The sequence below is a fragment of the Phoca vitulina genome, unplaced genomic scaffold, assembly GCF_004348235.1.
Source record: "Phoca vitulina isolate PV1807 unplaced genomic scaffold, GSC_HSeal_1.0 scaffold49, whole genome shotgun sequence".
NCBI classification, from domain to species: Eukaryota; Metazoa; Chordata; class Mammalia; order Carnivora; family Phocidae; genus Phoca; species Phoca vitulina.
In genome coordinates this window covers 4,218,495-4,235,945 of record NW_022589752.1, presented here as the reverse complement: position 1 = coordinate 4,235,945, position 17,451 = coordinate 4,218,495, and the positions used below count along the sequence as shown (strand labels likewise).

The window sequence follows — 17,451 nt, the reverse complement described above, 5'->3', positions numbered from 1 at the left end:
AATACCCAACTTTTACATCAACATGGATGGGACTGGAGGAGATTATGCTAAGTGAAATAAGTCAAGCAGAGAAAGTCAATTATCATATGGTTTCACTTATTTGTGGAACATAAGGAATAACATGGAGGACATTAGGAGAAGGAAGGGAAAAATGGGCGGGGGGAATTGGAGGGAGAGATGAACCATGAGAGATTATGGACCTGAAAAACAAACAGGGTTTTAGAGGGGAGGGGGGAGGGGGGATTGGTTAGCCCAGTGATGGGTATTAAGGAGGGCATGTACTGCATGGAGCACTGGGTGTTATACGAAAACAATGGATCGTGGATCACTACATCAAAACTAATGATGTATTGTATGGTGACTAACATAACATAATAAAATTAAAAACTACAAAAAAAAAAAAAAGAATTTAGGGGCTTAATGTCCCCAGCTTCATCAGGGTCTTCGCACATGTGGGAACTTATAGGATCTGATTATTTCCCAATCCATACCCTCACTTATACAGTGGACACCTTGCAAAGGTGAGAGTTCAACATACAGTGTAATTGAGCCAGTCACAGGATGAGATTCTGGGTTTTCAGCAATCTCAGCCCTGCATCTACTAGAGATAAGGGTCTCCTTCAGGGCTCAAACAGAAGCCTTCAGGTCATTATACGTGCTTGAGCTGGGAATTCAAATCTCTGAGCTCATCCTCTTTGTTTACTACTTTGTTCAGAGATGTTTGGAGCTGCCAACCAATGTCATTATATTCATTCGTTTTCCAAAAATGTTAGAAATTATCACATACACAGTCGTTCAACTGCTTACTTCTTACAAGTGGTTGATTAGGAGTATCCAATGCAGATATTTTGCATATCTCTATTACAAGTTCACTCCGTGAACTGTCAGTGCTCTCTTTACTACCAGAAATAAAGTCATTCTGTCATTAAATCTAAACAGATTAGAAAGCCAATTCAACCTTCTTTGCCTCTTTGCTTCATTTAGGCCCTCAATGGATTGGATGGTGCCTACTCACATTGGGGAAGGCAATCTGCTTTACCCAGTCTACCAACTCAAAAGCCAATCTCTTTGGAAACACCCCCCCTCCCACACACACACACACACACCCAGAAATAATATTTAACCAGATATCTGGGCATCCTATGGTCCAGTCCAGCTGACACATACAATTAACCACCACAGGAATATTTCACTGAAACCTGATGAGAAGGAGCCAGCCCTGGAATGTTGTGAGGGAAAAAGCATTCCCAGAAAAGGGAACACATGACGATACCGAGATCGCTACAAAGTAGATATGCTTTAGGAAAAGCAAGCAAGCCAGTGTGGCTGGAAGGTGGTGCTTGAGCAGGACGATGGGTCAGATGAAGCTGTAAGAGGGTTGTAGGTAGATGATACAGGGCCTTATTGGGCATGGTAAAAGCTTGCGTTTTCTTCAAAGGACAATGGGAAAATGTTGAAGAGTTTAAGATAGGAAGTGATTATGATGCGATGCACACTTGAAAAATTGGACTCTGGCTTCTGTATGGAGAACAGACTGTAGACACATTCGTAGTGGAGGCAGAGGGAGCAGTTAGGAGGATGTTATAGGAACACAGGTGAGAGGCGATGTGATGAGAAGTCAGGGGGTAGTAGGGAGGTGAGCGATTTGAGGTATGTTTGAGAAGCAGAGTCAACATAATTTGCTGTTGGATTGAAGGGGAGTGATAAGGGAATTAAAGAGATCATTTATGATTACTAGGGTTTTGGTCTGACATATGGCTTATAAGAGTTGATTGCTAAATTTCTAGGAAATTTGCAAGCCAGTTGTCAAACACAGCCATTATTAACAATTAAAGTATGTAAATGTATAAGTATATAAATCATATTAAAAACAAAGGCAATCAATACTCAAAACTCGTCACTTCCTAATTATTTTACCACATGTTTACTATTATTTACAATCTGGAAGTATTCCGTGATGGGAGCTGTTGCACGTCTTCCCTATAACATTCAGTGACATCACACTGGCACCTTGAAATCAGCCAGGGTAGAAGGATTCGCACCATTAGATTGCAAATGCTACAGTCGGGGCTTGATTTATTGTTTGGTTGATTGTCTAGACTTAGGAAGATGATGGGGGAAATGTTAATAATGCAGATTAGATATAAAAGTGTGTTGTGCCTGTAGATGCTGAATTATGAGTAGCACAAAGTATTGAGAAAATAGTCTTCCAGTATTCAAAAGTATTACCTGATGTAGCACCTCCTCCCTTTCTCGCTTTCTTTCAGTCTAGAAACTAAGTATCACCCAAAAGCAATGGTTACATTGCTGCACTGGATGAGAAAAAAACAAAAAACAAGAAAAACCTAGCTCTTTGCTGTGTTTTATTTTCATTTTCTACCAGGCAGGGGCACATAAGGAAGAAAAGATCAGGTACAGAGAAAATTTTAAAAAATATTTAGTTTCTGTATATAGGAGTGTAATACGTTAGTTGAATTTGCAGCCATACTACAAGCAACTTATAACAGATCCCCTTGGACCAGAGGGACCCTTTAAGCATGCTGCAGGCTGGCTTCTGTCATGCATAGACAAGTTAGCTGCTCGGTGGGAGCTGAACTGCAAGCTCCAAGAGGGCAAGGAGCTTTGTCTGCTTGTTCACTGATGAGCCCTGAGAACTTTCAACACCGCCCGACACACACTAAGCATTAATAAGCATGTGTTGAATAAATAAATGCTTTTTAAAATTGGATAGTGAAACATTTATACGGAAAAGTGCCTCCAAACAGAAGCTTTGAGACCCAGCTGAGGATTTTAAGAAGCAGTCATGCTGGGTAACAGCAAGAGAAAAACTAACACGATGTATGTGGCTATTTTTTCAAGATTGAGAAGAGATCTAAAAGGGAAATGATGCCAATACTCATCTAAACATCCCAGAATGAACTTTATTCCCTTTACTTCTCTTCCTTGCTCTCTTCTAGCATCTCCAAACAGATTCAGTAATTTTTGATGGTTTTCCTTGGGTATTTTAACAAAAGCTGATCTCATACCGGCATTATAGCATGATTATTTTTCCAAAAAACCTGTTCAAAAGACAAACAGGGCATTTCAGAGTTCTCTGAAAGAAAGAAGAGTCATGGAGTTTTTTAAAATATACACTAGCTCCTTTATTTCTAAGTCCCTACCTGAAAACCCCACCAAGACTTGCCTTTCTAGTGCCTAAAAAGCAATGCAGAAGTTTCTCTGTACCTTAAAAAATTCTGGAAATGATTGTTACAACAAGTCATTTCTCAACCATTGTTCACACTGGCCAATGAATAGCATTCTTGGGTTCTCTAGTGAGCAGAGCCAAACAAGTGACTTCAGACTTTAAAATCCCAGGAGTGATTCTGGCCTGGCTCTGACTTTCCCAGAGGCAAAATTATCCTCATGCAGAATACATCCAAATCCCAATGATGACTGTCTGTTCCTAGGTTTTTAAGAAGGGTCTAAAAAAAAAAAGAACAAAAAACAAAGCCTTATGTCTCCTTCCAAAATCTATCAGCCCTCACAGCATTGGGCTTTATGCTCATTTATTACAAAGTATTCTCAGCTCTGGGGTCTCAAGGGTCTCCCTTAATGCATTTTTTAGTAGGTAGATAGATTATAATGATGCACACACGACTCTCCAAATTAAAAATGCACAAGGATTTCACAAAAAGAATAAACTAAGACTTTTACACTTTTTTACACTTGGCTTTATTTTTAAAAGGACACTTGTAAGCAAGCTTTTTTGCAGCATATATAAAGTATATGTATAGGACAAAGAAACAACTTAGTCATTCCTGGGAAAATAAAATCATTAGCTTAAGTGAAAAAATAATAAACCAGTTTTATTGCTTCAGTGTGTAAAACTATAACTGATGCATAGACCAACCTTAGTCTATTAAATGTGAGAGTGCCATTCTGGGGAGGGTGTCACACAAACATTACCAAAAGCGTTCCCTGAAATGTGTTGTTCAGCGCTGGAATACTGAACTGTGTGATGTTGCAACAGCACCTGTATGAAGTGTAATGTGTGTGAGTCGGGTAGGCAAGACAAAGCATCCCTGTGCCACCCCAGAGTCAAATCCACCTTTTGAGCTCTTCGAAGTGCTTTCTCTCTGATGGCTAATACAAGTTTGGCCTTGGGCCCTTCCTGACACAGTCAAGAGGCAGCTATAAACCATGGGTGCCCTAGGTTAAGACGGTGTTCAGTCAGCCAGAATTGTCTTCCAGTTTGAGACAGTACACTATATAGCATAGTTATGTGCCCATGTTTCTTCCTGCACTTGAGATGTGAGAAGTATTGACCTTGGGAATATATGTATCCAAATAGAGGAGGATTTAAATTCTAAAGCCTCTTTTTAAAAACTTCAGTTACAGTATGTATGGACTTGTGTGTGTGCACACACACATTTGTGCATAACTACATCTATTACCTTTACAATAGAAGGTACAGTAACTGACTAATGGTTATCACATTTTTTGGTTAAAAAGATTACAACAGGGGCACCTGGGTGGCTCAGTGGTTAAGCCTCTGACTAGCTCAGGTCATGATCTTGGGGTCCTGGGATCCAGCACTGCCTTGGCTCTGCACACAGCGGGTAGTCTGCTTCTCCCTCTCCCTTCACCCCTCTCCCTCCTCCTCTGCTCATGCATGCGCATGCTCTCTCACTCAGATAAATAAATGAAATCTTTAAAAAAAGGTTACAACATATGTCCTACATAGAATAGTATTTCCAAAGTATTATTATTGTTATCATTGCTGTTGTTGACCCATTGCAGCAGGATGATGGGAAGGGACAAATCATCAAGAGTACAATATATGTGCCAGACCATTACTGGCTTGTTTAATTTGCACGTGAATCTTACAAGCTGCATGTCATTATCAATAGAAAAGAGAAGAGGAAAATGAGGCTAACAGAGGTGAGGAAACTTGCCCAAGGTTAGAGCGAGACAAAGGTGAGGCTGGGCTTCACGTCTGGTGTCTGGTCTCTGTGCAGCCTATTTTTTACGCTAAAAGAAAAGAATTAAATATTTAAGCCATGCGGGACAAAATTTGGTCTTTCTTTGATGATTTAAAGAATAATGCCTATTGTCACAGTACCTCTGAATCACCAATTTGGTCACTAATTACAAGGATAAAAAATTCAAAGCATTGGGATTTCCAATCGTGAGAATTATGAATGAGTAAATTCTTTTAAAGATTCTATTTATTTATTCACTTGAGAGAGAGAGAGCAAGAGCGCGTGCACAAGCAGGGGCAGCGGCTATAGCCAATTTGAAAATAGTTTTTACATATCAAGGGAGTAAGCCCTGTATTCCTCAATTTATAGTAAGTACTTCTCCACATAAGATAAATGTTCCAGAAGAAAAATCTACTGTTACTTTAAAACCCAAGATGGCTTGAAGTTTTTCTAATTGCAAACCTTAAGTAGGAATAATACTTGATGAGGAACAAAGAGAATTTCTGATTTAAAAAAATATCCAGGCATTTGTGTGGGGCACCCAGCAGGTCTGAGTGTGTAACTGTGAGATGAGATGAGAACTGTAATTGCACCTAGATTAGCCAGTAATGATCGGGCAGACATAGCATTTTGTCCACTGTGATTCCTGTAAAGTCCTCATTTATTTCAAGACATTTTTTTTAAAATTTTATTTATTTGACAGAGAGAGACACAGCGAGAGAGGGAACACAAGCAGGGGGAGCGGGAGAGGGAGAAGCAGGCTTCCCGCAGAGCAAGGAGCCCGATGCGGGGCTCCATCCCAGGACCCTTGGACCATGACCTGAGCTGAAGGCAGACGCTTAACGACTGAGCCATCCAGGCGCCCCTCAAGACATTTCTGAATGCAAATGTCACATAGCACAACTGAGAGAATCTCATAATGATAAAGTAAGCTTTTTTCAAAAGGAAAAATTCACCATGTTATAATCTTTTAAGTTCCTGTTTTCACCTGATGTAGACATAGTTTTAGAAAACTATGCTTGAAACAAGGTGGAATTGAGTTAAATATTATAGAACGCAAGATGTCGAAATGTAAAACCTTAAGTAGAGAAACTATAGCTTTCTTCAACCCCTGAATTTTTCACTTACATCCAGTCTATAAAGCAGTATATCATGTTGGTCAATTTTTTATAAACACACAAGCCCACAGTGTTCATATTTATCTTGCAAACGTCAGTTCTAAAACATTCAACAGGATTATTCCCTGCCTCGATTTCATTCAGATCGATTTAGGATCTCCTCCCCATCACTGCTCTGAACAAAAACACAAGCTAGGCAGCATCTAAACTTTATTCACTCCAGGAGAGCATAAACTCAGGCCATTCTGCCGAATTAGAATCTGGGGAAGAAGTCAGGTGACTCCAAATTAGCCTCGAGGTAAGGCTGAGGTACATCAAACCACCATGGACATACCCCAACACTGAGGGTATGAGTAGGGAGGAGAGTGGTTAGGGAATGGAAAAATAAACAGGGCCAGATCACATAAGTCCATAAGAAATGCACAGTGTTCATTTACAGGCTGGTATCCACATATAAGATCTTTGAATCCCTCCCTTGACAGAAATTCATATAATAGAATTTCAAACCCTAAAATAAATGTACCAATTATCTTATAATCCCTTGGCCATTTATATTTTATGAAATGAAGAATTTGCTTCATTATATAAATATTCAGATGAATTCTAAAGCTCCAAAAAGTTCTCTCAAATACAATGGCAAAACTTCACCTGATGATGGAAAAGGACAAATCATTGAGAAGCAAGGACTCGCTGCCTTAAAAGCCTTCCACTATCAGGCTTGCTGAGGAAGAATGGGAAGAAAAAGAAGTGCTCCACCACTTACAGTTGGTTTTGGTCATGAAGAAGTTTATGATGTTGCATGAAGTAGTATTTGAGTAGCACCTCCAAGCCTGTTTGCTTTGTAAATATTACTGATTTTTTTCATATCTAGCTACATTATTTATTGCTTTATTACATATATTAGAGGATGTCTTGGCGGAGTTAAGGCTCAGATATGGATAGTTCCAGAAAATGCAATTATATAAAACCCTTACCTCCACCTAACCAGTTGTATTTACTAATTTTGTTACATGTTGATGAGCTTCCTTGGAAAGAAAGTTGAACACTACCAACCTGAAATCTTTGTTCAGATACATTAATCCTTGTCATTGGTCACTTATTAGAACTTGGATAAACTTGCACTGCACATTGAAGTTTTATTCTTGTATATTATTTAGACACATAAACTTTAGAGTTTATGAGTAGAAATATGTATTTTATTTTTTTAAGGGGGAGAGGGGCAGAGGGAGATAGATAATCTTAAACAGGCTCCAAGCCCGGCATGTAGCCCGACGCGAGGCTTGATCTCAAGACCCTGAGATCATGACGTGAGCCGAAATCAAGAGTCAGACGCTTAACTGACTGAGCCACCCAGGTGCCCCAGAAGTATGTATTTTAAATACTACTTTTTAGGTTGAATCAATGGAGTCTTAAGAATTTAAAGTTTATTGAGCTTATTGCCAGTAAATAGAGGTCATGACTTCACATGCCTCACTTTGACATTTATCATGCCTTCTGCTAAAATATCCCTTATAATGTGGACAAATCGGGACCCTCACACATTTGTGGCAGGAATGCAAAATGGTGCAGCCACTTTGGAAAGCAATCTGGCAATTCAATTACCATATGAACCAGCAAGTCAACTCCTAGGTATATAATCAAAAGAACTGAAAACATGTGTCTACACAAACATCTGTACATGAATGTTCACAGCAGCATTATTCATCATAATGGCCCAAAGTGGAAATAGTTCAAATGTCCATCAACTGATGAATAGATAAACAAAATGTGGTATATCCATACAATGGAATATTATTCAGCCATAAAAGGGAATGAAGTATAGATACATGCTACAACATTAGGGAACTTTGAAAACATTATGCTAAGTAGAAGAAGCCAGACACAAAGGACAACATATTGCATGATTCCATTTATATGAGATGTCCAGAACAGGCAAATCCATAGGGACAGAAAGAAGATGGGTGGTGGTCCACTGGGGAGGGGGTATAGAGGGCAGTGAGGAATGACTGGTAATGGTGACTTTTTTGGTCTAAAAAGGGCTAAATGGGCTAAATCTGATTGTGGTGATGGTTGCACAACTCTGTGAATATACTGAAAGCTAATTACACACTGTAAATTAATTGTACACTGATTTTATAGTATGCAAATTATATCTAAATAAACCTGTTACTTTAAAAACTTACAAACAGAAAGTTTGCCTTAACTCTCTACATGGTTTTAAACATTAATAATTGTGTATAGGGAGGGTGAATTTCCTATTTTGTACTAAAATTAAAGTGAATCTGCCTTTTGAGGAATTATGCAGATGACTAAATCAACTGATATCAAAGAATCACTCCTGGGGGATTGCAATCTACCAGCATGAATGTCCCTTACACCTCTTAAATGGAAATGGCCCCAAGAGAGGTCAAACTGAGACTGCGGGGGCTTCAGAAACTCACCAAGTTAGAGCTAACGAACTAAAAGCGAAGGTAACTAGTACAATCATACATCTGCATATACAATGGAAAGGGACACCCAAATCCATCCCATCCCAGTGTATCCACCAAGGTAGTTTGTGCACTCTGGAGAAGGAAGAAGGCGCTCACTCCGGGCAAGAGAGAGAACTGCAGACTCCTGGCAGACGGGCATAGGACAGCATTTCAGTTTTGCCTTCATGGAGTGAGTACTCATCTCCACCAGTACCGAGTCCAAGACCGTGGTGGTGGTGCTGGTCCTGCCTCGTATGCGGAGTTTCATGAATAGGTCCAGGACTGTGGGATCGACAGGAGGGGGTGAAAGCCAAGACTGAGTCTTAGGCATCCCGAGGAGTCCCAGAATCCTCAGTGCACAGAGGCTCTGTACAAGACCGGACATCCTGCTCCTTACTATGTGACGCTCATGGCCATCACGGTGTGAATGCTAATGTCATGAGTGTGGTGGACACCGCTGTTTTTCACCGGCTCTTTGATACAGATCCCAGCTCATCTCCAACCATAAGAGCAGAGCTATTACTGAGGCTAATGGGTCAGAGCCTCTCACCAGTCCTTCTAGGACATAGAAACTAACCAAGTCCCCAAAGGGGCCAGTCAGAATCCTTTCCCAGCTGTCTTGAACTGAAACTGGAAGGATTAACCTTCTTCCCTCTGGTTACAAATCTGAAGATATGCCTCAAAGCTGCAGCAGCTGCCCCACACCCTACCCCCCTCCACACACACCTGAGTTTTAGCCTTGGGGAAGAAGCCAGCTGATGAGAATAAAGCTAATTTGCAGAGAGCGCTCGAGGGATGGAGAGAAAGAGATCTAATGACGTTCACATCCATCGTTTTGTCACCTAGCCCTCCCCTCGGTTGCTTACACAAACCAATAATCTCCTTCACTGCTTCAGCTAATTTGAATTTGGTTTCTGTCACTTGCAGTGGGGTGAGTCCTGAATAATACAGTGGTGTTATCTGGTTGGTGAAGTCTGAGATATTCTGATTACAAAAATGTAGATGTGACAAGAATTTGGCAGACATGTCAATTCTAGTTTTTCTTAATAAACTGAAAAAAAGACAGACTATATACAATCCCTTGACTATGGATTTGAGTTATTCGTGTCTCACATTATCTTACTATATTATTAAGATAATCAATCATTTAAATTTGCTCTATCAGTCAATTAATTGAATATTAGTTAAAAACATACCAATATGATGCTATCGAAGTGATTATATACTAGGAAATTTATCATTATGTTTATTTTTTTTAAAGATTTTATTTATTTATTCATGAGAGACAGAGAGAGAGAGAGAGGCAGAAGGAGAAGCAGGCTCCCAAGGAGCAGGGAGCCCGATGCGGGACTCGATCCCAGGACCCTGAGATCATGACCTGAGCCGAAGGCAGACGCTTAACCATTTGAGCCACCCAGGCGCCCTATCATTATGTTTAATAATCTGAAAAAATGAACTGAAAAATGAGTAGTTTGTTGTACTGCATTAGCACAGAACAAAAGTGACCAATATAATTTTTAATAGGAATTAAGACTATCAATAATATAATCCCAGACCTTAAAAATGGAAAGATTTAGTAGGTAATCAATTTCACCCGTCAGACAATTGCCCTATTCTATAAAACCATTCCTTCAACAAATATTTATTGAGCTCAGAATCTCTCTTAAAGGCCAGTGGTAAACAAAAACAGCAAAGCCCCTATCTTCTGAAGCTTGTATCTGCCCCTTTGCAATAATTGCTACATGTATCCTATTCACTGCCTGCTCTTGTTTTGTATTTGCTACAGAATAATGGTAAAAGTGAGCTCTGTTCTTGATAGGCTTATAGTCCAATAGAGACACAATTTATACAGTGTATGTTACAATTTTAACAGGCCAATGAGAACTAAGACCATTCCCCAACAAGTTAAACAATAAAGAACCAGGGGGAACTGGATATTACTACTAGAACTGCAGTTAACAATCTCTCTTAAAGCTTGCCCACTTTGGGCACTAAAACCTCTTTTGGGTCCTTTACTCCATTAGATTCACTTGTTTCTGCCTTAGATCATGGTGGCCAATATTTGGTTTTTGTGCTATAGAATTCCACAGCAAAGTTCTGCATTCTAAATCTCTTACTGGATGAATTGATCTTATTTTGGTATTTGTTTAAATCGGCAAGTCTTTATTTTAAGGCAAATCACAAAAATGCAACTATCTGTTTCACATGCAAATATGTCACATATTTATTTCTAACCACTCAAAATGCACCCCTGATTATGGGCCCTTAAATTACCAAAGTCCTTTCACAGGTCTCTGAAGTTCCCCTCCTGCACCTGACTCGCCTTGACACAGAGTTTTCTATATGTTGTCACCTGAAAGGCACGAGTGCTAGAGATAGGCTGCCCAGCTTTAAATCTTAGCCCTTTAGTGACTGTGTGTTCTTGGGCAAGTTATTCAACTTCTCTGAAATTCTTATCCTCCATCTGTGAAATGGGAATAATAATAATGCCATCCCCATAGGTTATTGTAAAGATTACATGAAATCATATGTATAAAGAACTCGACAGAATGGCTGGAACATAGCAAGCGTTCAATAAATAATTCTCTATTATGACTACATAAGAATTCATAACGATCAAGTATATCGAGATGATACACTACGGTCATCTTGAAATATTTTGCTAGCTGTTTGGTATCACCTATATTTATTCAAATGATCAATGTTTTCTTTAAAATATAAATAATTCTTACTTTCCAAATAGTATTTGCTGGATTCAGCGGTCATATTCACACGTCATAAAGGTAATATGTGCAAGATATTCTACTGAGAGTTCCAAAGAATGAAAACTTAGTGAGTCATAGTCTCTGCACTCAAGAAATTTACAATATAGGAGTGAGATAATTAGACCAAAGTACAAAAAGAAGAAAGAAAGTTTCCGAGCGGCAATCACATAAAAAAGGTACAAATAAGTTGTGATACAGATTCAATAAAAATCATTTGCATCCATTTGAGAGGACTTCAAAGAGGTCATATTTAAAATGGGTGCTAAATTGCATGTGCAGATGAAGGAGCCAGGCATTTCTTTTTTTTTTAAAGATTTTATTTATTTGACAGAAAGAGACACAGCTAGAGAAGGAACACAAGCAGAGGGAGAGGGAGAAGTAGGCTTCCCGCCGAGCAGGGAGACCGATGTGGGGCTCCATCCCAGGACCCTGAGCCGAAGGCAGACGCTTAATGACTGAGCCACCCAGGCGCCCCGAGCCAAGCATTTCTGGCCATAAGAGCAATATTCTTGATTCTTTTTCTTCCTCTCTAATTTTTCTTGGTCCTATTCTTGGACTAATCTTCTTTTATCCAATATATAAAAATTGATGTTCCTCAGGATTCCACCCTCAACCTTCTTCTAATCTCTCTGTCTTTGGAACTGTCCCAACCACTCACATCACATATGCCACTGACTCTCAAATCTAAATTTCTAGTCTTGGTCTTTCCTCCAAACTTCAGATCCAGTTATCCTAGTGCTTCAGAGATGTCTCCTTTACCCATGGCACCTCCAACATGTCATAGTGAAACTTGCCTCATATCCTCCTCCTGTATTCCCTATTTTTATTGGTGGTAGCACTCTCTGCCCAGTCACTCAAGCCAGAACCCAGGGAGTCATCCCTAATCCTTCATCTCCCTCACTCCACATGACAAATTGCTCACCACTCCCATAGAATCTACCTCTAAAATAGTCCTCAGATCTCCCCATTCATTCTCCATCTTCATTGCCACTGCCCTAGGGTCTTTGACAATGGCCATGTCCTCCCAATTGGTATTCTGTTCTAGCATCCCTCCCCTTCAATCTGTTCTCAATAGTATCATCAGAATACATTTTCTACAATGCAAAACTGACATTTCTTACAACCCTTCAAGGCCCCCTAATTACCACCCAGACAGATTAAAAATCTCCTGGTAGGTCATGTCAAGTCTTCTGTGGTAAGGTGTTTTCTGACCTTTCACCTTAGGCTCCAAGGTAACTGAACCACCTGCAGTTCCCATAATGCCTTTGTTTTCACACCTTTGTACCCGTGCCCCCAACCCCCAACATCCTCTGCCTGACAATCCACCTGCTCCTTTTCACCTGGCTTTTGCTTTCCCAGTTTCTCCTCAGGATTCTTCCCAGTCGTCATTCCTCTGGAAAGCCTGCCAAGGTGCTTTTCTCCCGGGGGACCCTGACATCCCACAGGGACTGCTTTCAGAGCCTCAATTATACTGTTCTATAATCATTGCTTTTTTCATCTTCTCTCCCACCGAATGTGTGCATGCTGAGGCAAGGTGCCATGTTTTCATTCATTTTTTCAACAAATATTCATTGAGTGCTTACTGAGTGAACATGACACACGGGGTCCCTGACTTCATGAAGTTTGATGGTACATGTCTGGTGGCAAGGGGAGGTACAGAGACAAGAAACAAATAATTAAGACAATTTCAGGTCCTAATAAAAGCCGTTCAGAAAATAAAACACAGATTAAAAAGCGACTAGGGGATGGTGCTTTTTTGAAGAGGTTTTAGAAATCCAAATGACTAGTAGCCGACTATGTGAAGACCTTGGGAAGAAAGTCATAGGCAAGGCAGAGCTGGTACCAAATCCCTGAGGAAGGATCCGCCTTGTTATGCAGACAAAACAAACGTGCAGATGGCCAAGGCACAGTGAACAAGGTGGGAGAAGGACAGGCAAGGGGACCCAAGAGAGGCTGGTCTTCGAGGGCCTTGCAGACTCCTGCATTCATTTCCTATTGCAGCCATAACAAATGGTCACAGATTTGGTGGTTCAAACAACACAAATTTATTATCTTATAGTTCGGTAAGTTAGAAGTCTGACATGGGTCTCACTGGGTTACAACCACAGTGTTGGCAGGGCTGTATTCCTTTCTGGAGGCTCTGGAGAAGAATCCATTCCCTTGCCTTTTCCAGCTTCTACAGGCCACTCTTATTCCTTGGCTTTTGCCCCACTTCCTCTGTCTTCAAAGCCAGCAGTGTGGCATCTCCCTGATAATTCTGTGGTCACATCCCCCTCTAACTCTCTTCAACCTCCTTCTTCCTCTTCTAAGAACTCTTGTGATGACATTGAGTCCGTGTGGATAACTGCCCCATCTCAAAGGCCTTAATTTAGTCACATCCTCAAAGTTCCTTTTGCCGTGTAAGGAAATATTTATTCACAGGTTCCGGGGATTAGGACATGGACATCTTTGGGGACCCATTATTTCGCCTACCACAGACATGGCCAAGACATTTGGACTTTATTCTAATTATAATAAATAATGGCTAGAGAGATTTCAAACAAAAAAGGTGACATGAGCTGGGTTATATTTTTAAGAGTTCATTCTTCATATTGTGTGTAACGTCTGCATGAGGAAAAGTAGAAGCAAAGAGACCAAGTAGGAGTCTCTCTATAGTCCCAATGAGAGACAACAGATTTGATGAGGATGATAGCAGTGAAGATGCTGAAAACTGTCCAGATTCAGGCAAGATTTTGGTATAGGAGAGACAGAAATTGTTGATGGATTGGGTGTAGAAAATATGAAAGAGAAGGACCAAGGATGGGTCTTAGATTTGGGGCTCAATTCAGTGGTGTATGGTGGAGTCATTGACAGAGCATGGTGAAGAATCGAGGAAGAGTGGATGGACCTGGGGCAGAAGGTGGACATTAAGATGTGTCAAGCTGGAATGGCCATGTCAAGTTTAGAATAACCATAAGATATCCAAGGGGAGTTATCAAGTAGGCTGTTGGATTTATGAGTCTGGAGCTTGCAGCAGAAAAGAGAGATGGAAACATAAATTTGGGAGTCATCAGCATAACAATGATATTAAAGCCATGAACCTAGATGAGATCATGCAGGGGGAAAATGTTGATACGGAAGAGGGCAAGAGCACCTCCTGGAAGGCACATATATTGACAGGTCTGATTCATATTTATAGCCTAGCACTCAGTCCCGGCGCATAGTGGCCCCCCAATAAATTGTTGATGACCATGGGACTGATTCTGGGACTAGCCATTATTAGAAATTAAGTCCTATAAATTTATCACTAAATAGAGTATATTAAGAACAAAGGCGGTTAACACGCAAAACTCACCACTTCCTAATTACTTTATTTACATCTTATTATTATCTATGCCCTGGAGGTGAGTCATGTCTCCTGTAGCTTACCAACCGGACTTCTGGTGCTGCTGTATTGCTAGCCTACGGTCCGTCATGGTGGGAGTACTTATGCCATGAAAATGAGCAAATGCTACAAATTAGAGCTTGACTTCTTATTTTGTCAACTGTTAGACTCAAGAAAGTGATAGAGAAAATGTGAATCATCTAGATTGGACTTAAAAGTGTGTCATGTCTATAGTCATTATATTGTGAATTACACAGAAAATTGAGGAAATCTTTTTCTAGTATGTGAAAAGTATTACCTGATTTAGTGAAGAAGTTGCTCATATCATTGATGAAGGAGTCAGACTCTAACAACTGCCTTTATTGTTTCAATTTCACCTAGCTCAGCATAAACAAAAATACCCAACATTCATGTCAGAATTATACTTGTGAATTAATTGCAACCGTAGGTTGGCAAGGAATAAAAGAATCTGGCAAAAATCAATAAAAGCATTCAGTGAGAATCAATTGGCTATATGGAATTCATAGGAGTGATGTGTATTTTATCATTATGTTTAAATGGGTGCTGGGTTACACATCCTTTATAATAGTAAAATGTATAATAAACTACACACACACACACACACACACACACATTTTTCCCAGAGGACCGGTTAAACATTTACCAGTACACTGGCTCATATCCAAACCTGACAGGCATATAATATGATATGCAGTATTAAAATTATTATATTACTATCTATTTATGGGAACTCATTAAATATTCATAGCAAATTCATGATCAGTATTTTAAAATGTTGGTAAGTTATGTCATTTGGGTTCCCATAAAATTAAAATGGATCTGTCAAATATCATAAAACCTAGTGAAGTTGATGGCTATAGTTTTTCTTTATTTGCCTGAATTTATGCTTGATAATTGATACTTTTTTTCTTCCTATAAAGATGCTGAGCATCATAGACACTTTAGGAAAAGAACAAACTAAAAATCTGTCTTGGCTTTCTTAAAAGAATTATCTGCTGGTCAGCTAGTATTTGGACCAGATTAAAACATCTAGGCTTTCACTGTACAATATGACCGCCACTAACCACATGTGCATCTTTAAACTTAAATTAGTTAAAATTAAATAAAATTAGAAATTTAGTGCCTTAATTAAACTAACCACATTTCAAGTGCTCAATAACCACACACGGCTGGTGGCTACCACATTAGAGAGCACCGATTATAAAACTTCTCCATCATCACAAAAAGTTCTGTCAGATAGGACCAATAGAGAATGCCTTCCACATAGAAAATGATTTACAATTATTAACTGAGTGATCAAAATTCACCCTATTCTTTTAAAGTGAAAAGTTAAAGAAATCAAGAATGAATTTTTCAGGAGAAAAGAAACCACCAATAATCGCATACTTGGGTATATTTAGGTATGTAGCATTCACGGAGGGCACTAACATTTCTTGGGCATCTCCTGTGCGTCAGACATACTATTAGTCCCCCTCACAACGGAGAGATAATTTCTTCACTGAATAGGTGAGGACCCTGAGGTTCACACAAGTTCAATACCCTGCCTTTCTCAGTCAGGCAAACAGTGGGTGGCAAAGCTTAGCCTTGTGGGCAGAGTTTCAGATGTTCCTTCTGCACTATGACCCCTCTCTTCTCTAAACAAAGTCATGGATGGTGAACAGAAAGATCCCATTTGTCTTGGGGTATTGGGGAAGCCACTGAGTAGAGGCAGTAAATGCGAGACTGCGGGCACTGGTTCCACGGGCACAGCGCCCACCTGGAACCCTGACTCCAGCACTTCCTAGCTGCGTGGCATGGACACATTACCCTCCTTTTATGAAGGGCATTATCATGGGACCTAGCTTAAAGGGTCTGGGGGCAAGAAAGGAGTGGGTATTTGTAAAACACTAAAACAGAGCAGAGCATGGCACACAGTAACTGCAATAAAAGTGCTTGCTGTTAGAAGAGATGGCATAGAGAAGAAATAAGTCAATATATCTCCCACAGCCAGGTAACAAAATGTGAAACTTAGTTCATCCATGCCAATCATTTAAAACCTGAAGAAGGCTTTAACTTATGACTGAACACAGGCTGACAGCACTTCCCCCATTCATGCACAAATGTGGAGCTATGGAACCTCTCCGAAGGGCTGTCTGAAGAGTAGGACTTCAAATCAGATGGTTGTGGCTGGTATTGCCTATTTCCAGCTAGCACATGAAACAAAACTGTTATCTCATTAATGGAAAATCACATGGACAGGTTTGGCCCTTGGTTTTATTATTATTCACCTGTAAGTAAAGGATAATTGAAAGCAAAAGGTTTACATCTCAAACTTAAAATATGTTACTTAACCTATCAATTATTTTCCAACCACATTCCATGATACCCACAACTTTGACCAGGCAGCTCAAATCGGGAAAATAAGAGCTTCTGCTTATGGCTTACCTACTAGGCCGTGGGTGCCCTCCATGCATTGTCCCCAACCCCTACAACAACCAGTCAGAAGTAGACACTACTCTCTCTGTGTCACATTTGCAAAAATCGACTCATTAGTAACTTGCCAAAGGTCACACGGCTTTTCCGGGGAAAATGGTATTTGAACCCAGGTCTTCTTCATTTAAATCCAGGGCCCATAGCACTCTGCCACTATAAGCAGGACCATGCAATAAAATAAGAGGTGACAGAAACGTGAGATGTGTCTATTTCACAACCTTCAGTACATCTAAAGCAGAATTTCAAAAATATAATAAAAAACATAGGTTCCAGAAA

General features: G+C 40.0%; 1 protein-coding gene across 4 annotated transcripts in view; it reads right to left on the bottom strand.

Moving 5' to 3' along the window:
- The window catches only part of SSPN (sarcospan), a 115,321-nt gene that overhangs the window by 84,277 nt on the left and 13,593 nt on the right, over positions 1-17,451 (bottom strand). The gene's annotated exons all lie outside the window — the stretch shown is intronic.